Source organism: Biomphalaria glabrata, chromosome 14 (genome assembly GCF_947242115.1).
Source record: "Biomphalaria glabrata chromosome 14, xgBioGlab47.1, whole genome shotgun sequence".
Taxonomy (NCBI): Eukaryota; Metazoa; Mollusca; class Gastropoda; family Planorbidae; genus Biomphalaria; species Biomphalaria glabrata.
The window spans coordinates 21,832,148-21,855,814 of NC_074724.1; the positions used below are offsets into that span (position 1 = coordinate 21,832,148).

The following is a 23,667-nucleotide window of genomic DNA, read 5'->3' on the forward strand; positions in this document are numbered from 1 at the left end:
CAGAATCTAGAAGTTGATAAGATAAAGTTCACAGAATCTAGAAGTTCATAAGATAAAGTTCACAGAATCTAGAAGTTCATAAGATAAAGTTCACAGAATCTAGAAGTTGATAAGATAAGGTTCACAGAATCTAGAAGTTCATAAGATAAAGTTCACAGAATCTAGAAGTTGATAAGATAAGGTTCACAGAATCTAGAAGTTCATAAGATAAAGTTCACAGAATCTAGAAGTTGATAAGATAAGGTTCACAGAATCTAGAAGTTCATAAGATAAAGTTCACAGAATCTAGAAGTTGATAAGATAAGGTTCACAGAATCTAGAAGTTCATAAGATAAAGTTCACAGAATCTAGAAGTTGATAAGATAAGGTTCACAGAATCTAGAAGTTCATAAGATAAAGTTCACAGAATCTAGAAGTTGATAAGATAAGGTTCACAAATTCCTATAGCCAAGAGGCAGCGCAATAATGGGACAAAGAAAATCTGATCCATCACATACACCATAGTGACTAGAGAACATGTCACAACAGACAAGTTGCTTCAAAACTAATGAGACGGTCATAACTGTGCCATTGGACATAGACTGTTGAGCCTAAACTAAAAGAGCAACAAAAACCACCGCAAACAATCAAACGGAACGGTTGCAAGATCGAAAAGTTACATTTGAATTTTTCACTAACATTACAATGAAGAAGGCTTTTTTAAAAAAATGGAACATTCCACACACACACACACACAAATACGATAGAAAACACCAAGAGAAAGTATGGAAATAAACTTGGTGATAACTTTCTTGAGAAATGTTCACTGAATAAGGTAGTCATGTGACAGTGTTCAATGCTAAAGGTAGTTTTGTGACAGCGTTCATTCTATAAGGTAATGTTGTATTTTAAGCTTACTCTTTGACCCCCCCCCCCCACCCCAACCCAACACAAATCAGACTTTCGTCCTTTTAGAATACTGAGGGCAACCTGGTCCGGCTTTCATTAACGTGACGCCCTTTCAGCCCAGAGGCGCCTTCGGCCAACGTTCATCTGGCAATGCATCAATCTTCTGGTAGTGCTTCAAAACTCTAGTGTACACTTCCTGTCTTCTGCTAGCTACACCTGTCCAGACCCCAACCTTCTTCACCCCTCCTCTCTACCTTTTATTTATTTATTTTTTTTTTTCAAAAAACTTTTTTCTTTCAGACTCCCAGAATTCACTGCTGGTGTGGCCAACCAATCGATTACCTTCTTAATGTTGGCATCAGTCAAAACAAACAAATGATAAACAACAAGAAGAGATAAGAGTGGGAGGGGGGGGAGCTCAGAAATACAAAAACAAATTGTATTAAATAAACGAAATCAAATCCTATTTGCGTTCTTCTAAAGACAGCGACTGAGCCCCGGGAGGGGGGGGGGTCAAACCCAGGCTCAGAGCTGATCAGATATAAATACACACGAGGTAAGGGACAGAACTTGGATTGATCAAACGTTTGGAATTTAAAGTAGTTCCAAAGGATCTTTGCCAAAAATATAATTTCGTCTGCTAGGAGAGGGAAAGAGAGAGAGAGAGAGGGGAGGGGGAGGGGAAACAGAAGAAATACGCCACACACGCGCACGCACTTCAATTGATATATTGGGGTCTTGTGTTGGTGAAGTCAGGGGACACCTACATGGGGAAATAGTTTAATGAGACGGTATGCTGACATGGTCGAGAAAGATCTGGTCAAGAAAATGGATTGATTTTCAAAAAAAGGCGGGAGAGAGTAATGGTCTATGGATGGTATTTTCTTGGAACTCATAGTTTTGTTTATGCCTACACTCAGAAGAAGGAGGGATAATAGAGAATGGTAAAATGTTACGAGAGGGCGGAGCTACTTAACAGACACATGCCAGTGATTGGAAGCGAAATATTGGAACGTAGTAGTTGACTTGCACTAGCAGAAGTCAAAGAACAGCAGAAGTTTAAAAAAAATAGAAGTAAAATAGTAGCAGAAGTGAAAGAATACTAAGAATCAAAGAATCGTACAGATAAAGAATATCAGAAGTTAAAAAAAAAAAAACAGCAGAAATCAAGCACAATTTGAAGAACTAGTCGACAGGCGGCGTAGCATACGCCGCTATTGTGCAGGGCCGGCCTTAAGACACCTCAACCTATGCGACCGCAGTGCGCCCCGCACTGTCATAGGCCCCACGCTAATCCTAGATGTAAATTATTAAATTAAACCATTTTATAACTTATAATAGATTTTCCTGATTTACCAGAAGCTCATGGAAATCTAAAATTACAAAAAATACGAAAAACTCCTGGAAATCTCGGGAAATTATTAAAATCTTTTGAAAACTCATACAAATCTCCTGAAATATATACACAAAATTCAATATGGAAAACGCCAATCCTACGTGCGATAAAAAAAAAACGGCATTATCACGTAATTGTGTAATCTGGTGAAAGTAGCTTCTCGCGCCTCAAACTAATGAAGAATTACTTGAGGTCAACAATTCTCAAAGATAGATTGAAACGTTGGGTAATTCTTGCTATTGAGCGTGATCTATGTAGGAAACAGAATTATTATGATATACTGTATGACTTCGCTACATGCAAGGCTCGTAAAGTAATTCTGTGCATAGTAAAGAATGAATAAAATGCAAAGACGAATATATTTTCTAATACTAACACTTAATTTTCACTTATTATCGTATCCCTACCCAAACTGGGCCACGCGAAATCGGTTTCGCTATTGGGCCCCACAATGGTTAAGTCTGCAAAATAACGGCGTATGCTACGCCGTGGGTCGACTAGTTATAAATATATATATATATAGATAGCAGACGTGAAAGACTAGCAGATGTTGAGAAAGTTTCTAGCATTCAAAGAAAACTCACAAGGTGGGCAGGGAGGAGGACCAAGATTTTGTATCACGTCCACTGTGGTCACAGAATGTTGGGTCACGTGTGTCGTTAGTAGAGCCAACACAAAACTCATATCCTCATTGCAGTGTTGTCTAAAAAAATAAAAACAAAACTTATTTAGGATTGAGGAGGAGGAAAGGTGAAGTGGCCAAAAGGTAAAGCACTGGGGATCTAAACTGAGTCCTTGTTCGAATCACGGCGATAGCTTTGATTTTTATTTGAAAGTGCGCCTTACGTGTAATAAAATTGAACTCAGTGCTGACCACATAAAGTGCAGGTTAACCACACAAACACATGAACACCAGTTCAATGAACAAAAGGAGAAAGTTTGTTGCTTTATCTTGAAGAAGTTCCTAAAGGGAACCATTGTGTGACTTGTCTCCCTTGTTCCATGAAACTAATCCTATTACCTTTTTGTGTACAGATGTAGGTCCAAGTAATACACAAGGCTAATGTATTAACATTGGGGGGGGGGTATAGTTTTATGCTAGAAAAGCCAGATACCACTTTCTGAAATTGTCAAATCATATTCCGTGAAATTTAGTTTCATCTTTAACCTCTCCTGTTCGACATTTGTGAAGACAAAGGGCAACAGGGTTGCACGCGTTTCCTCTTCAAGTGCCCCAGTCGGCGCCACTGTTGTTAAGATGTAGAGACAGGACCCACGAGAGAAACTGACAATGTGACATCACGACTGCCCTTTGACCTCATGACCTAAACTGCTAAGTACTCACAAAGTGTCTGACTCCATCACGTCAACAGAGCCTGGTAGCCCCAAGGAGAATGCAGACACAAGAATAGTTGCACATCAGACCACTAGAAGAGCAATACAAAATTGTATTGATTGGTTCTGATCATGTTTCCAGATACATCAGACTTAGTGTTCTAGAGTTCAAAAACTTTAAAACAATCACTATGCCATCATGATGATACAAACTTCTGTGTTGCTAGAGTATGGTAAAAAAATAATTAAGCATTATAAAAAGGTTAAACGAAAACTGTATAAAACTATTCGTAAAGAAACGGTAGAAAAGAAGCATTGGATACAACAACAACAAATGTAAATGATGCAAACAAACTGTAGAAGAGAATCATTAGATGCAAAAAAAAAAAAAAAAGATTACAAAGAGAGTTTTTGTTATCACACAAACTCAGAGGCGGCCCCGTCGAATTCACCCAAGGACCAGGAATATTGAAGTAATACAATTTCAAAAAATCATTTGGCGTTATTTAAAAGCAAATAGGAAAGTACGCCATCAATAATAAGACTCTTCTAACTCTTCTGGAATAAGGACTTAAAATAGAGCTCCACTGAAAGCAGAGCTGCATTAAATGATCACCTAAAAACAGCAAGAAAACCTCCCTGATACATACCTCTCCCCAAACAATTTCGCTTCATATATTGGAGAACAGCACACTGAGCATGCATAAGAATGAAAGTTTCGATATGCAAAGGCATTTTTTAAAAATTCTGCTCATGATTCAAACTAAACCCACTTTCTAATATGACCCATATCTATATCTAGATATGATTAGTACCATATAAATAGCTGATCGCGTCTCTAAGACGTTTTTATTTAAATCATTCAATTTTCGTTGTTTACATACAGATCTAATAATCAAAGCAATGCTATAGAATTGTTATTTAACCTTATGGTCTAATTATCTTCATTGTTTTATTCCATACAATTTTAATTTGCATGCAACGTAAAGCAATGAATTTAAAATCATATAATGAAGTATTGCCGTTTCTGTAGCAATTGATGTATTACAGGGTGGGGTCGCTAAACTTGGAAATCACTAAAATTTTGCGAAAGGGTGCCCCCGTCAAGTTTGACGAGTCAGAGCTTGAAGAGTCACATAACTTGGCAGCATCATAGCTAACGACGGTGATTCCTATCATGACGTAGGCAGGGAGCATTTTCCAAAGACTGCAGCCTATTTAGACAAGCCACGCCATTGGACTCGAGACACAAATACACCTTCTTAACACAGTCGTCTTCCCCACAGCAACATATGCATGTGAGACAATGGAAGTCATCTGTCAAAATTGAGAAAAAGACTAAATGTGGCTCAACAAATTTTAACGGATCAACGGATTTTAGGAGTCAGTTATAAAGATCAGGTCTCCAACAAGGAAATCCTATGACAAACTGTGAGGCTACCACTTAGTGAGATTGTGACAGAGCATCGCATGACAAAATGACACACGCATACCAAGAGTTGCGATGACATGGAGGCCAATACGAGGAAAGCGCAAACAGGGACGTTCTCGTCTAACTTGGTGCCACACTTTCGTGGAGGACCTCAGAACAGTGGACACCAGGTGGGAGGAGGCTTCAGACATTGCCAGTGACAGATCTTTGTGGAAATGGCTAGTCGCCCAATGCGCCGGAGGATCTAAGTCTAAGTAAGTAATAATGAAGTATAACTTCCAAATCTCAAGATGCTATCAATAATGGTTATAGAATTATTACGAATTAATGATGTATTTTTGGATCTGAGTTTTTCGGATACTATAGTCCAACTTTATACACATAAAAAATTCATTCACGCGCTGGCCTAGTAGTTCATTATTCCAGTAGTTAGCAAAACACTTTGTTTCTTTTTTTTTAAAGAGAGATTCATTCACGCGCTGGCCTACTAGTTCATTATTCCAGTAGTTAGCAAAACACTTTGTTTCTTTTTTTAAAGAGAGATTCATTCACGCGGTGGCCTACTAGTTCATTATTCCATGAGTTAGCAAAACACTTTGTTTCTTTTTTTAAAGAGATATTCATTCACGCGGTGGCCTACTAGTTCATTATTCCAGTAGTTAGCAAAACACTTTGTTTCTTTTTTTAAAGAGAGATTCATTCACGCGGTGGCCTACTAGTTCATTATTCCATGAGTTAGCAAAACACTTTGTTTCTTTTTTTAAAGAGAGATTCATTCACGCGGTGGCCTACTAGTTCATTATTCCAGTAGTTAGCAAAACACTTTGTTTCTTTTTTTAAAGAGAGATTCATTCACGCGGTGGCCTACTAGTTCATTATTCCAGTAGTTAGCAAAACACTTTGTTTCTTTTTTTTTAAAGAGAGATTCATTCACGCGCTGGCCTACTAGTTCATTATTCCAGTAGTTAGCAAAACACTTTGTTTCTTTTTTTTAAAGAGAGATTCATTCACGCGCTGGCCTACTAGTTCATTATTCCAGTAGTTAGCAAAACACTTTGTTTCTTTTTTTTTAAAGAGAGATTCATTCACGCGCTGGCCTACTAGTTCATTATTCCAGGAGTTAGCAAAACACTTTGTTTCTTTTTTTTTAAAGAGAGATTCATTCACGCGCTGGCCTACTAGTTCATTATTCCAGGAGTTAGCAAAACACTTTGTTTCTTTTTTTTTAAAGAGAGATTCATTCACGCGCTGGCCTACTAGTTCATTATTCCAGGAGTTAGCAAAACACTTTGTTTTTTGTTTTTTTAAAGAGAGATTCATTCACGCGCTGGCCTACTAGTTCATTATTCCAGGAGTTAGCAAAACACTTTGTTTCTTTTTTAAAAGAGAGATTCATTCACGCGCTGGCCTACTAGTTCATTATTCCAGGAGTTAGCAAAACACTTTGTTTCTTTTTTTAAAGAGAGATTCATTCACGCGCTGGCCTACTAGTTCATTATTCCAGGAGTTAGCAAAACACTTTGTTTTTTTTTTTAAAGAGAGATTCATTCACGCGCTGGCCTACTAGTTCATTATTCCAGGAGTTAGCAAAACACTTTGTTTCTTTTTGAAAAGAGAGATTCATTCACGCGCAGGCCTACTAGTTCATTATTCCAGTAGTTAGCAAAACACTTTGTTTCTTTTTTAAAAGAGAGATTCATTCACGCGGTGGCCTACTAGTTCATTATTCCAGGAGTTCGTGGAACACCTCTCCAGGCCTAGCAGAACACAAGGGTTCCACGGAACACAGTTTGGGAAACACTGATCTTAAAATTACTAGACCAATAGGATTAGGATTACTTGATCTAGCCAAATCTAGTGCTTAGCGGTAACAGTTTACATTATACTGTTCGCGTCAGATCCGCTTCTTTATTAAATATTACCGTACACTTAATCTGCACCCCTAAACAGTCAGAAAATAAGCTATTGCCTTAATTCATATATGTACATTTTGTTCAAATCATTAATACCTTTATATCTAGAGCTAGATCTGGTCTAAATAGTCTTATTTAGATGTTGTCAAGTGTATTGAGAGGATATGTTATAATTGCGCGATATAATAGTACTTTTTTTTTTTAACTTACAACTAAAGCAAAGTTCGTAACCTGTTAATATTCTCTCGTTTAAACCAACATTTGAATCAGTATTTCATAATGGAAAATATATTCTAAAATGAGCGATTGATACTTTTCCTATTTTGACCTTAGATTCATTTTTTGGTAACAATGCGCGAATCTATGAATGAAGTTTAAGTTATAAATGAAAAAGTCTGTGACCTTTAAAAAAAAAAACTTACCTCCCCTTTATTTTTCATTTAAAATGGTGTATTTTTATGAAAATCTGCTTACATGGTTAATTGTAAAAGTTTAAGTCTTCACTTTTGTAAAAGAAAAACATAGCCGTTGCTATCTAAATGGGATGGACGGACGGACAGACCACACAAACTAAGGGCGGCTATTCCCCTTTCGGGAGCCTAGAATAGTATGATTTGGATGCATAGAGACAAAGTTATCACTTTCTGCCTTTCAAAATGTAATCACTCTTCATCAATCTAGGCCACTGAAATGCAGAAATACATCACCACAGATTTGGAACTCTAGCCATTCTCTTGTCATACTTACTATCGTGTGATGTTTTTTTCATGTATAATCACATATTAAAATACATAAGCCTACACAGATCCCCATACGTAAGTAAATAATTCTACTTCTAGACTTTTGTCATGTTTAAAAATGAACAACCAACAAAAAGCTAACATGATTTTCCAGAAAGTCAGACATAATATTTAAGCAGAATTTTGCTTAAGCTGTATTCATTTCACATTTTCCCGGCGCGACAGATTTACCATTTAGCCCTAGACATTGGACTTTAGTGGTGGAAAAAAATCCATTAAGTTCTTTGATGAACTGCTAGCATTTACAATAACCTCTCCCGAGATGAGGCCGCGCACGCCAAAAAACTAACGCCTTAGGCAGACACAGGGCGTCAGGGTTTGAGTGTGTGTGATCACCCCCCCCCCCTCGATATTCTAAAAGAGATCACAAGAAATGCTAACTAGTTGTATGGAAATAATAGAGACATGTAAAGATAGGACTCGCTCTTCAGCAGACAAGACATTCCTTGGCTTTGATTTGCTACTTTTTTGAAAAGTAACATCATATGTCAGGTTTGACAGTCACAAGTGACCGAGGGAAGACTGTCTCTTGGGTAACTCAACCATACTTCAAGACTGATCCAACACCTCGGAACTAAATAAAGAACATGGATCACTCTAGCGGCATACCATTTTGAGGAGAAACGACGATAGAAAAAAAAAATCAAAAGTATACAAAAAGAAGCAAACGTGAAAAAGCCACATGGGCGCAGCGCCGACTCCTTGCAACTGTGTGACCTTATCGGCGTGGAAATGTTGGCCAAACAGTAAAAGTCTTCCACCAACAACGAGGTGACTGGCATGATGAAAGCAAGGTGGGCAACAGGCGGGGGCGCATTAGGGGAAACTAAACAGCATCACATGATTGCTCGGGTACATTAATACCAGGGTAGCGGTATAGACCTCTCCACCCCTTATAGGTGCGTGCGTGCGTTGTGTTTCCTCACATGTTTACTCACATACAGGATCAGTTGTAAAAAAAAATGTGTTAGATTTTGATGTGAAACAAGCGACTTGAAGACTACAAAAGGCGCCGACTAATGGAAACCAGAAACGTCTTGAAGCTCCCTAGCAAGCCTGTCATCTTGTCGTCATCCAACGTGAGCAGAGAGTAGAAAAGGTTGTGGGTGTTCGCGGACGTTAAGGTCGATGTATACTCCCAGCTACACCTAGTGCACACCATCACAAGCAGATTGAATGTAACATCGGAGAACAAATCTGGAGGCTAGGTGCAAGGCGAACTGGGGAGGACAGCCCCCAAGTGTCAGCTAGTTTATTTACTCCCCCCCCCCTTTTTTTTTCCTTTAAAAACTTAAAAACAAAACTTACATGATTGAATTGTAAAGAAATGATGTCTTCCAACACCTTTTATTATTATTTTGTTGTTATTTACTTGCAACCAACTTGTATATAGTAGTAGAGTCAGACCTAAGAAATGTTCCATCAGATCATTTGGAAATAGACACTTGTCGGGGGACTATAGATCATAGAGTTAACCGAAACTAGACCCCAGAAGAGTTTTCAGAAATGGGACAATAATGTAAGGACTAATTTGTTTTTCAAGTTTCTCCTTTCAAGAAACTTGTTGTTTCATTTGTTTTATTTTCTCCCATTGGTCATTTATGTTCTGGTTTTCATTTTCCTTCTCCAATGTTGTTAGCTGTGTTTGGAGTGTGATTCTAGACGTTTCTGACACAAGGTTTTGACAATCATACTGCTGTGTTCTTTTTCTTTGGTGATTGTCAGAAAGGAGGGGAAAAAAACGAGAATGAGAAAAATTCACATTGAAGACTTAGCAAGAGAAGGCGATGTGCAAGGAATGTACATGAAAATTAAAGATGAAAAGAATGGATTTCAAGCTAGATTACACATGTCTGAGAACAGAGATGGAGAGCTTATCATAGAAAACAGCAGATAATTGAGAGATAAGCTGAATATTGAGAGATCTTAAATACTACTGAAAATGGTGACATTGGAGAATATGAACCGCCACATGGAGGACCAGACCCCTTAGTTAACTCACCAACACTCATTGAAACATCAGAAATAGTTAGGACCATGAAGAATCACAAAGCACCAGGAGAGGACCAAAGTACAGCATCACTAATTAAGTATGGAGGAAAAGACCTACATTCCCAAACACACTGACTGATCTGGAGAGTTTGGGGAAAAGAAGTAATGGGAAACAAGAAATAATCCAAACTAATGTGTTGTTACTACAGGGGAATATCTCTCGGAGGGTAACTTTTAAAAAAGCTGTTTCTATTACAAGAATAACAGCTTTTGTTCCCAATAATAATTCTATCTGAAAGTTTGTTTGTTTTTTTCTGTTCAAACAGTAAGATATTTCTAGTCTGTTTTACGTTGCAGGAAAGACTCAATTCAACTGTACTCAGTAGTTTGACTCCCGGACCTGGAGTTTAGGTAAACGTTGAAGACAGTCATCCCCACACATCTGACACAAATCCTAAAGACCAAAAAGTCGTATTGCTCGGTTTGACCTGAGCTGGCGGAGAGTCAGTGAAAACTTGATTTCATAGTCTGTGAAAAATGTCAGAAAGTTCATCATCCTGGGATTCTGTACACAATGTACACAGATGTACATGGAGACACACTGTACACTACATCAGACAGCAACACAACGACACTCCAACATACAGAAATGATTAAGTCGAGGAATAGATATATCCCCGGCCTCCCCGAAGAAAAAAAAACAACATCAGATTTTGTATCAAGGTGATATGAATCAAGAAAACAGACAAATTCCACGTCGAGATCAAAGGTCAAAAGTAGTGGAAAGAAAACCTCTACGCAGACACGACCAGAGTGAGAAACGAGGGGGCCAGAGTGAGGGGAGGTGTAAGGCCTCTTGGGAAGGGAAGTCACCATGTGATATTGGTAAACGTCTTTCCTCTGGCGCACTACAAACCAGATGAATTCAAATGCTCATAACTAGATGTGTGGACCATCAGCTGGAGAAGATGGTCTCTGGGTAGATGAAGCAAAGAAACCAGCGGCACAGAAACAGGTTTAAGAAGGGATGTCCGAAATGTATGTTTAAAGAATGACATTTTATTGATGCTTCAAGCTTACATTACATCCAATGGTCAATAGTTATCTAGGCGACGTTTTCTTTCCGTGTCTGTTGTATTGCCACGCTGGCTCAGGTTAGCTCTAGTAGCCTGGCATATAGAAATATGTACGTTTCTAATTATACTATGCATTCACAAGGTATGACTTAAAAGGTCAGTGTTACAAAATGTTTTCAACATCTCCACCTTCAAAACAGTAAAAAAAAATGATGGCCAAGTCATTTCAAGAAATGAATGCGGGAGCCTAATATCTCATTCTGTTCTGGTTTCATTGAGTTCTTGTTCGAGCTGCGGGGGACAGAAATAAAAAGAAAAAAAAAAGGGGGGTGGGGTAAGACTCTTGTATCAAGAGTACGTGTTCGTAAATGAAAATTTCATGACAGAACTGAAGTCATGTTCACCGTTACCCTGTTAAATCAATGATTGATTGAGTGGGGGGTGGGGGCAAATGGAAGGTGTCTGAAAGGGTTGATTAGGGACATGACAAGAAGCAAGTCTCAGTCCAACATCAACTCATGAGGAAGTACAGGTCTATTGGAACTAGAGAGGAATTGTAGATGTATCAACAGTGAATGTGTCTCCCATCTCAAGCTCAATAGCACTGATTCAATGTGTGTGTGTGTGATCCAGAGCTCTTTTTATTTACCAACGTTCCAAGACAACAAAATACATGTGTGTGTGTGAACATCAACTGCTTGGCTCTGGAGTACCTAGTAGTGGCTGTCATAGTTACAACGCTTAGATCATCTCCCTCTGTCTCTTTCTTGTATGTTTCCATGTTTCTTCCACTTCTTCTCACCCGTTATTAAATGGTGCATACAAGCTCATACAACACAAGAATCACATAAAAAAAATATATTAATTAATCTGAATTATTTATATATTGTTTAAAATTCTATTGAAACGGCTTCAAAGTTAACACACACACACACACAAAACCATAACTCATCAACAGTGGATAAATAATACAAAGTGTATTTGTCTCTCGAGAGATAGTGACATCGTAGCCATGCACTAGTTGATGACTTGAATGTTATTGTAAACTTAAAACTAAATCCTACTAGTTGCTTCAAGTACACTAGAATGTCTATACAGTAAGATAACAAGAACTAGATCTAGGACTTTGTCAGACAACTATTAGCCACTGAAACAGCTTACATCGTTATTTTTCCTTCTACGAAATGTTTAGAAACAATTCATATGTCATTGGTAGCTTTTGTCACAAAGCTTCATATCAACTCACTCTGTCTGGTACAAATCTTGTACAAGTTACTTCTCCAACTTCCCATTGTCGTATAAAGTTAAAAATGTGCATAATTATTCATAGACAAAGAAAATACACGAATCAATTAAAAAGTTAACCAAATAGTCAATTAATTCGTTGTAATTTAAAAAACTAATATTCTTCTTTATATAGAAAAGGGAGATAAATTTTGCAGTATTGAGATAGAAGCCTAAATTGTGCGGTTATTTCCCTTACAGAAGCTTTTTTAAAAATATATTTTGCTTGTTATTGAATACATTTTCACTTTGACTGAAAACGACACCTCGTTAGTTATTTGAATAAACATTTGAAGCCAACGAACAGCTTTCTTCTGAGGAAGTCATACAGTTCTTATGTATAAATGTTGGCGACAAGACTAGCGAACGTTTAATAAATCTCCATTAGATGATGTGTGACTTATGCGGCTTGGGAAAGGGTGTAGCCATCGCCTAGAATGCTTTACAGCTGTGAGGTCTCTATAATACATTGGTCCAAACCAATGCAACAGTTTAGTATAAAAAGAAAAAAAGGTCACGTCAGACTGATCTTGTCACTGCGTATCGGTCCCAATATTTTTTTCTTCTATTCAAACTTCACAATGAATGTTTCTATTGATTTGTGTTGAAGGTTCAGTAGAATAACTAGAATATTGTATTTTTAGTTTTCTTTGCACAGAATCAAAATGTTTTTATTTGTTCACACGAAACACAATATACAGATACACACTGAGTGAACTAATTGTTAACTTTCTATTCAATGTCGCCCCGATGTCGCGTCTCCAGGTCAAACTTCTGTTCCTTCCTCCCCCCGAGGGCAAAGACTGTTGAAGAACTTGTAGATTCAGGAGCTCAGATTGGAGGCGACTTCCCAGGTAAGAGTACAATACAGGAGAAGGGAAGGGCTCGAAACTCTCTTTTATCTTGCCAAGCCTACAATTACAAGCCTCCTCCACTGCCTTTCAATAACGCCCATGGAACACAAGAAAGAGAAGAGACTAAAGGAAGACAGGGAAGAGGAGGGGGGGCGGGGGGGGGGGGGCTAGTGAAGAACCGGCTCCACAAGAAAGAAGGAAAAGAGTTGTCTGTTAGGAACAACACAGCGCACAATACTTGTTTGTTAGACTGCTGTTATTAAACAGACAGAATTGGACTTAATGCTCAAGTCCATAAGAACTAAGTTTGAAACAAACCAACCTTCCGATTGGGGATCTCAAACTATCAGAGCTAGCGTGATCATGTGTCTTGGTGAAGTGGCAATGTTTAACTATCAGAACTTGTGTGTCTTGGTGAAGTGGCAATGATAAACTATCAGAGCTTGTGTGTCTTGGTGAAGTGGCAATGTTAAACTATCAGAACTTGTGTGTCTTGGTGAAGTGGCAATGTTAAACTATCAGAGCTTGTGTGTCTTGATTAAGTGGCAATGTTAAACAATAAGAGCTTCTGTGTTTTGGTGAAGTGGTAATGCTAAACAATAAGAGCTTCTGTGTTTTGGTGAAGTGGTAATGCTAAACAATAAGAGCTTGTGTGTCTTGGTGAAGTGGCAATGTTAAACTATCAGAGCTTGTGTGTCTTGATTAAGTGGCAATGTTAAACAATAAGAGCTTGTGTGTCTTGGTGAAGTGGCAATGTTAAACTATCAGAGCTTGTGTGTCTTGATTAAGTGGCAATGTTAAACAATAAGAGCTTGTGTGTCTTGGTGAAGTGGCAATGTTAAACTATCAGAACTTGTGTGTCTTGGTAAAGTGGCAATGTTAAACTATCAGAACTTGTGTGTCTTGGTGAAGTGGCAATGTTAAACTATCAGAGCTTGTGTGTCTTGGTGGAGTGGCAATGTTAAACTATCAGAGCTTGTGTGTCTTGGTGGAGTGGCAATGTTAAACTATCAGCGCTTGTGTGTCTTGGTGAAGTGGCAATGTTAAACTATTAGAGCTTGTGTGTCTTGGTGGAATATGTTCAGAACCTATCAAGTGACTAAAGCACTCAAGAAGCTGGGCAAAAAGAACGGGTCTCTTTGCACACAACATAGAGTGGAAGGTACAGCACTTTCCAGCAGGACTCAAATTAGAAATGGCTGCGCTTTCAAGATATCACTCCGCCACCCAAGACCACAACAATACCAATCAGATGACAAGAGGACACCCAATGCCGCATTGTTTAAATAGCACGTGACTCGGATTTATGCAATCTTCTCCACTGGTGTAGGGCGCAAGACATTCAAATCACAAGGTCTCACCTTAGCCACTACATCGAAACACTATCTGGGATAATGGTAGAATCCCCCCCTCCTCCCTTCTATCTTTACCTACATTCTTCCCCGCGTAGCCTCCCATTCCCCCATGGCTATTCCCAAGTCTCTCAGGATGTTCTAATACAATAGGGTCTGACTAAATATTGATGCCACAGAGCGCCGCCGAAAGCAATTTCTCAAATTGAAAGCAGTCGAAATATATGTAGTGGAACAGTTGGAGGAATGAGAGAGTCTGCCACCCAGAGTAGAGATGGCCTCATAGTCAAAATCTTGAACGAACGGAACTGTCAAACAACTCCCACGCCACTTTCCAATAAGCGACCAACACTGAAGCAGTGAAGCGAGAAGCTATCAGTCCTAATCCTTGGGGACTAACGCAATGGTGAACGTAATGGAGACACTGACTTGCTAGGTCTTACATAATTCAACAGATGTAAACATCGTGTGGACCAAGTCACGCGCAACACTTTTGTGTGTGTGTGTGTTCTAGTAACTAGCCAGACGTGTTAAGATATCACTAGACCTGAGAACATCGGGAGATTGGACAACGTTTTGACTTATCTGTACATGAAGACCTACAAGTTCATTGTAGATTCAGACATTGAATGGGACAATGAGGACTTAGGCACACGGTGCTTGCTTCTCAATGAACTCACTCCCCACCTGTCTACCTGCTACACAGTGAGGACACGTTTTGTTCTGTCCCTTCTCGGCATCAAGTATTGAACATTCAGCAGACCATCACCAAATATGAATCAATCCAAAAATTAACCAATAAATTCATCACTTAGTTGTAATTAATTAATTTTGTTTCATTTATATAGAAAAAGGGCTTGGGTTTGTTAAACCTTGCAGATTGAGAGGTATTAAAGTGATGTTGCTGGTCTTCCCAATTTTTTTTTTAATTCAATTTAATTAATTTCCACAAAATGCGAGTGGTTACATCAGTGTAATGAAGCCATCAACAACAAATCATTCTCTCTAGTTTAGTCTTCCAATACTTTCAAGTCAAACTAAATGGACCGACCATTGGTCTCATGAACTCAGGATGACCGCTTGGCCGAGCGTTAAGCGCCAACGACTGCTGGCATGATGGTTCTGAATCCCACGTCCTGTTTGGACCTAACACGAAGACAGCATTAGCGTCCATCTCTGAGGCAGACCAAGGCGTCAGTTTCTTTCTTTTGCACAATTCTGGAATAAAGACAGATGAGTGTCTAGAGTCTAGACATATGGTCAGTCAATTCAAACAGAAGACAAGTCTTCTGATTCAGCGGAGACCTATGTCAAATCTACAACTCATTGATGTCAACTATTTAGCTGAAAATCGCGTAGAGAGAACTGTCAGGAAATGGATCCAGTTGTGAAACCTGGCAAAAATAGTGTAACTCAAGAAAACAAAATTCAACCCGAGGCGAAGAAAAAACAAAAACACACTTTAATTAAAAACTAAAAGCACAATCATAACTGTTCCTGATGCTGTAGCCCAGGCTGAATCACAATTACCTTGGGTGACCTTGGCTGGACACTACACACAGACATACATAACTTCTATGCATATACATTAATTTTCATTTTCAAAAGCGACAATTCTCACATATTTCAATACAATCACCAAAAAAATAATGTAAATGCCCCACTAATAATGTTCGTTTTCAAAGTTAATAATTTAGTTATTTCAATATGGCAGCCACGGCAACAATGCATTGTTTATTTGGAATATTTTCCCAACTCTCTCTGCCTGCCTTTTAAAAAAAAAATATTCTATTCCTGTGTGTCCTCCTACACCGTCCTTACACTTGTTTAGATCACTGTTTAATGCTTTCTTTCTGGCTTGAGCTTTCAAACTGGCGTGGGGTCAGATATGTAAACAAAGAGCAGATTACTAAGATTAACTTGATTTTGCAACATTCCGATAGAGTTACAGTTCGTGTTGTCTTAGCTTAGTTCCACAAAATTTACTCCCGTATAGATGTAAGGACTTGTTCAAAGTAAACAAAACATAAATAGGAGGAGCCATTCAAAGGACAGAGAATAAAGTGGACAGAAAAACTGCTTCACGACATCTTTGTTTGGTTTGGCGTGCTCTGGACTCCATCGCTTCTGATTGGTCAAGCTTTGTATTCCTCAGCAGGTCGTGCCGAGTGTCCGGTCACCTTGCAGGTGATGAAACTGGCAGTTGATTTTAAATATTTCAAAGCGAGACAAATGTAATTATTTTATTTTGCTTAAGACATGTCTGAATTGGGGGGGGGGGGGGGGGGGGTTAAACTAAGTACTGTCGCCGCGCTGACGCGCCCATCGAACCTTCAGAAAACACAGGGCGGCACCTTACTCGTGGCAGAGGCGTCACGTGTCAAAGATCAAATGACATGGGTAGAGAGAGACTGCTGACTAGGTGACACAGCCAACAATCCCAAGTCTCCCTGAGATCATTGAACAAAGCAATGTCATTAGTAATGCAGGTAAGATTGAAGGAGACAGAGGTGTTTTTTTTCTCTCTGAAAAGCCAAGAATGGGACAAAACCAGCGGCCTGGCATACGTAGCAATTATCTCCAGACTGCATTCTCGTTGTGTTCTTCTGTAGTCCTAATACATTAGAACTTTTGAAAACACAGTGACAGTCGAAACAGCGGCTGCTGACACACACACACACACAAACATCTTTCTTCACTAGACCTAGTACTTACATCCACAGACAGCTCACTGGTCCATAGTGATGTTTCTTTGGAGGACTTCTGCAAGAGACAAAAAGTACGTGGTTCAAACTCACAACGAGTAATCCATGTCATTAACAAAACACATGCAGAGGGAATAGAAACATTTCCCCATAGCAATGGATTTAAATTGATGTATTGGTTTAACGCACATCTTCATTGGTTTAGTGTGTACTAAATCTACAGTGTCCACCTATTTCACATGGACAACTAGAGGCATGAAGAAAGGAATAAGAAAGGAAAGAGTTCAGAGAAGACATGAAATAGTGAATTCAAAGTCATTGCTATAATGCAGTGTTCCCCAAACTGTGTTCCGCGGAATGGTTAACCACGTGAATTAATATCTCTAAAAAATAAGCAAAGTGTTCCGCTAAATACTCAGAATGTGCGAAGTGTTCCGTTAAATATAAAGTTTTGGAAACACTGCGGTAATGCTTTACATCAGAGAACAAAATAAACTAGGTGCCGGGATATTCTCGACTTATCAAAGTCATGGCTCTAATAATTGACGTCAGACAAGAACTAAAATAGGTATTCTTGACTTATCAAAGTCATGGCTCTAATAATTGACGTCAGACAAGAACTAAAATAGGTATTCTTGACTTATCAAACTAAACATTTACATGAAGACAATAATGACGATGATCAAAGATAACAAACAAATATTTACCGAAGATAGTGTGTGTGTGTGTGTAGGGTTGATGGGCCCTAGGGTGGGAACGCTCATCCAGGTAAAGTAGGTCCAGGACACAGGGTGACTCCCCCAGCTCTGTTTGTCCTGCTGACTTGTGTCACACTCCGGCTCATCGACGATGTTTACTGCATTGTGCTAGCCGCCATTGTCGCGGTGCCGCAAGGGGTCCCGCATTCAACGCTATCCCCGGGGCGCCACAGGCACGTTTGGATGGGCATGAATACTCCCCTGCAGAGGGTTGTCTTTAGATGGCGGACGTACGGAGACCGAGAAATACGAGTCGAGCTTTCAGGGAGTAGGACTTGAGTTCGGGACTTCCAGCCAAAACTTCCAATCACTTTTGAGATGACCTCCAGACACACAGAGAATGTTGAAAAGCATTTTTTAAATAAAATTATTGTTAAGGAGTGAACCGACACTGACCCTCATCTGGTCAACTCTTTGTACAGAACATTTACGTAGTCTCCATACTGCTTAGTTCTTTTCTGATCACTTTAGCTTTGACTACGTATCTTTTATTTATTTTCTGATCACTTTGGATGTGACTACGTATCTTTTATTTATTTTCTGATCACTTTAGCTTTGACTACGTATCTTTTATTTATTTTCTGATCACTTTGGATGTGACTACGTATCTTTTATTTATTTTCTGATCACTTTAGCTTTGACTACGTATCTTTTATTTATTTTCTGATCACTTTAGCTTTGACTACGTATCTTTTATTTATTTTCTGATCACTTTAGCTTTGACTACGTATCTTTTACTTATTTTCTGATCACTTTAGATGTGACTTCGTATCTTTTATTTATTTTCTGATCAATTTAGCTTTGACTACGTATCTTTTATTTATTTTCTGATCACTTTGGATGTGACTACGTATCTTTTATTTATTTTCTGATCACTTTAGCTTTGACTACGTATCTTTTATTTATTTTCTGATCCCTTTAGCTTTGACTACGTATCATTTATTTATTTTCTGATCACTTTGGATGTGACTACGTATCTTTTATTTATTTTCTGATCACTTTAGCTTTGACTACGTATCTTTTATTTATTTTCTGATCACTTTGGATGTGACTACGTATCTTTTATTTATTTTCTGATCCCTTTAGCTTTGACTACGTATCTTTTATTTATTTTCTGATCACTTTGGATGTGACTACGTATCTTTTATTTATTTTCTGATCACTTTAGCTTTGACTACGTATCTTTTATTTATTTTCTGATCCCTTTAGCTTTGACTACGTATCATTTATTTATTTTCTGATCACTTTGGATGTGACTACGTATCTTTTATTTATTTTCTGATCACTTTAGCTTTGACTACGTATCTTTTATTTATTTTCTGATCACTTTGGATGTGACTACGTATCTTTTATTTATTTTCTGATCCCTTTAGCTTTGACTACGTATCTTTTATTTATTTTCTGATCACTTTGGATGTAACTACGTATCTTTTATTTATTTTCTGATCACTTTAGCTTTGACTACGTATCTTTTATTTATTTTCTGATCCCTTTAGCTTTGACTACGTATCTTTTATTTATTTTCTGATCACTTTAGCTTTGACTACGTATCTTTTATTTATTTTCTGATCACTTCGGATGTGACTACGTATCTTTTATTTATTTTCTGATCACTTCGGGTGTGACTACGTATCCTTTATTTATTTTCTGATCACTTTGGATGTGACTACGTATCTTTTATTTATTTTCTGATCACTTTAGCTTTGACTACGTATCTTTTACTTATTTTCTGATCCCTTTGGATGTGACTACGTATCTTTTATTTATTTTCTGATCACTTTAGCTTTGACTACGTAACTTTTATTTATTTTCTGATCACTTTGGATGTGACTACGTATCTTTTATTTATTTTCTGATCATTTTAGCTTTGACTACGTATCATTTATTTATTTTCTGATCACTTTGGATGTAACTACGTATCTTTTATTTATTTTCTGATCACTTTAGCTTTGACTACGTATCTTTTATTTATTTTCTGATCACTTTAGCTTTGACTACGTATCATTTATTTATTTTCTGATCACTTTAGCTTTGACTACGTATCTTTTATTTATTTTCTGATCACTTTGGATGTAACTACGTATCTTTTATTTATTTTCTGATCACTTTAGCTTTGACTACGTATCTTTTATTTATTTTCTGATCACTTTAGTTTTGACTACGTATCTTTTATTTATTTTCTGATCCCTTTAGCTTTGACTACGTATCTTTTATTTATTTTCTGATCACTTTAGCTTTGACTACGTATCTTTTACTTATTTTCTGATCACTTTAGCTTTGACTACGTATCATTTATTTATTTTCTGATCACTTTGGATGTAACTACGTATCTTTTATTTATTTTCTGATCACTTTAGCTTTGACTACGTATCTTTTATTTATTTTCTGATCACTTTAGCTTTGACTACGTATCATTTATTTATTTTTCTGATCACTTTGGATGTAACTACGTATCTTTTATTTATTTTCTGATCACTTTGGATGTAACTACGTATCTTTTATTTATTTTCTGATCACTTTAGCTTTGACTACGTATCTTTTATTTATTTTCTGATCACTTTGGATGTAACTACGTATCTTTTATTTATTTTCTGATCAATGCATGTGACTGGACAGTTGATGGTTTGTTTTTAAGTCTAGTTCTGATCAGACAGACATTTGAAGACATTTAAGATTATTAGCCAAACAATTTTCTTTCTGAACATAAATCACATTTACACTCTTCTACACGATTTTTTAAAATTATTTTATAAAAAAAATAATTAAAAGAAAACTATTCCAATATAGTGTGCACACAAAGGTCGTCTAAAGATTTGTATTGCAGCTTAGTTAGAATTATAACATTTCAATATTTATTTCAAGTACAAAAATATATTTCTTCTAGGGCAATTTGTAAACATTTCAATAATTCTTCGCCCGATTGTAAACATTTCAATAATTCTTCGTCTAATTGTAAACATTTCAATAATTCTTTGTCTAATTGTAAACATTTCAATAATTTTTCGTCAATTAGTAAACATTTTAATATTTCTTCTTGGTAAAAGTCAAATAGTAAACATTTCAATATTTCTTCTTAGTAAAACTAATATAGTAGACATTTAAAACAACTGACCTAATGAAAACTAACATTATTAAAGAAACAACATTTCTATACCACTGGAACTCGACTGTAAACATTACCCTAATTCTTCAAAGGCCAAAAGCTAAACTTCCAACACTAACAATTATGAAAACTCAAATATGCAGAGTGCACTATGTAGTGGCCACAACACTCTGTACATTGTTGTGTTGGGTTCCTCAGGGGGTCGATCCCAGGTGCGGACCACTGGGTAAGTTTATTGTATGTCAGCGGGTTACTGTATTTGAAATTTCAGCCTGGACCCGGTGACAGCATGTTGATACGACCTTTGTTTTACACACGACATTTCGAGAGCTACCTTGCCGGCTCGTTGTTTTTTTGGTAGCTGGAAGTACAAGGGATGACCGTTTCAGGAGGAGGGGGGGGGACTCAAAAGAAAACAGAGGGTAGCGGGCTAATGAAACTGCTTCCTAGATAGTGTGGATTAATGCTGGTAGAACCAAGAAATGCTGATGAAAGGCTTAGTCAAGATGAAACGAACGACGGGAACGGTGCCCCGGACTTACGTGAAAAGGTCGCCCCCATCCCGAACAAAAATACAGGATGGCGGCCCCTGCGACCATGTTGAAGGAGGGAAACAAGAAAGAGGGATGAAAAAAAAAAAGAAGTAGGGGCTCTTTGGGGGTGGGGTGGAGACAAAAAAGGAAAGAAGCGATGAAATAGTCAAGATAAAAGAGATGATAACATTGTAGGTAAGGGTGATCTAAAGAATAACAACTGAAGGTGATAATAAAAAGATATGGACAGAAAGGTAAGAAGATGAACAAGTCCGTAAACATCAAAAGTACCTGTTACCTTTGAAGGAAACATCGACTTCCTAAGAACAATGTAATATAGGACTTACACCACCTGTAGGCGATACTGGTCAAAATATAACCCTTACCCTACTGTGTTAGGACATAAAACATACCTCATCAAGGAAGATAAGATATGACATTAGAAAAAAAAAACAAATACAATTTAGAATGTTTGTAGGTGGATGAGTTGGAACGAATCAGATCCGACTATCTGACAAAACTTAAGGTTAATATTTATAGGATAATGGCTGATTCAAATGTAGATGATTTAAGTCAGACACAGACTAGAATAAGGACAGAAAGAGAAATATGACAATCCGTCTTATAGTAGATTTTTCCTATAAATAAGGACATAGACATTGAAAGGCTTTATTCTTTAGACATCAGGTAGATATTAAGGGATATTGTGGGATAGGTATTTAAGCCCTTTGAATTTAGGGGTAAAAACTACATAATTGGAACCCAGGAAACTGCCTTCTAGAAAGAAAAAGAGTGGTATAGGGGAAGGAACGGGGAACGGTGCCCTAGGAAATGATAGTAATTACTACTTTACGCTTGACTGGCTTGCAACCAGCTTAGACGCCAGTCGTTAGAGTCTAGAGATGGTGGCGAGATAGACTCCAGGGAACTGTTCCGCAACCTTTGATACTGCGTTATTTGTAAACACTACATCAGCAAGCTTATTGTCATCTTCCATGAGTCTCATATATCATAGTGTCAAAGCAGTTTTCTAACACTTTTGTATTGCATTGAAACCAGAATTGTAACAAAAAAAATTTTTCTAAAAAATGTTTGCTTTAAACATTTACAGACATTTATTTTGTCGTGAAATAATTCAAAACATACTGAGTAATAATTCATAACATATTGTTTTTACAAAGCTTATATCAACTCTCACTCAGTCTTGTAAAAAGGTTCACATGTTACTGCTCCCACACACTATCTCGGTTCAAGCTGACATTTTGCACTATTATATATTTTACCTGACAACACAAGAATCAATTAAAAAAAAACACCAATTAGTTAATAAAGGTAATTAATTATTTTGTTTGGTGTCTCGAATAAGGGAAAGAAACTGTAATTTACTGACGGTATAAGCTTGATTAGTCCTCTTTATAGGTCGCCACTTTAAAGTCAGTTTTTAAAGCAAACACTACATAACTACCCCAACTGATTCAGATAGGTGATAGGATCATGGAGTATAGAGAAAGCTAAAAGCTTAAAACACGTGGTAAAAATATTTCTTATCGTACAGATGTATTGTTGTTGGTCTAGATCTATTACACATGTAATTACACGACTGATCCAAACTAATTGATACAATTACACTTCGTATAAGCGTTTTTGTTTAAAATTATTTTTTAAAATGTTTTTCTTGCTGTTGCTAGTCTAGACACAATATATCAAAACAGAAACCCCCTCCCCTCCCCCTTTTGTTGAAAAACATCTAGATCTAGGAGATTCGTAAGAAAACATAAAAATGACAAAGCAAGAACTAGTATTTATACGAATCAGCGTTAGCAGACCATCTACCCACTGGTTGAAGTACAGTATTTTGTAACTTTGTAGCTCCATACCACACGGTACATTGGGTAGGATTTTGAACAGATGTCTCATTTTCTAATCCCGGGTCTAACCTGATCCTTGTCTCCCGGCTCAATGTAGACAGTGGAGACCTCAATTAGAGGAAATCATTTTCCATTTAGAAATCAGCGCTCAACAAGTAGAACAGAGACAGACACTTGACACAGTAGGGCAAGTATTGTTTTAGAGAGGAACTTTCCCAAAGTCTCTTGGCATTTAGTTGGGAATGTAGAGGAGACATTTTGTATCAACAGTTTCAGGTTGAACTTTGAAGGAAGAACTTATCAAACAACAAGAACAATAGAATGGGAGCGCCCCCTTCGTTCTAACTCCAACACTAGGCCACAGTTTGAAGTGGAATG

The 23,667-nt window shown here is 37.6% G+C and overlaps 1 protein-coding gene across 4 annotated transcripts in view; it reads right to left on the reverse strand.

Moving 5' to 3' along the window:
- The window catches only part of LOC106060412 (interference hedgehog-like), a 305,626-nt gene that overhangs the window by 157,969 nt on the left and 123,990 nt on the right, over positions 1 to 23,667 (reverse strand). For 3 of the 4 annotated variants that reach the window (XM_056011667.1, XM_056011671.1, XM_056011669.1), the window contains exon 4: positions 17,038 to 17,085. The exons of the other annotated variant lie outside the window; for it this stretch is intronic. The gene's annotated coding sequence lies outside the window, so the exon portion shown is untranslated. The remainder of the gene's footprint in view (positions 1 to 17,037; positions 17,086 to 23,667) is intronic. 4 annotated transcript variants of the gene reach the window in all.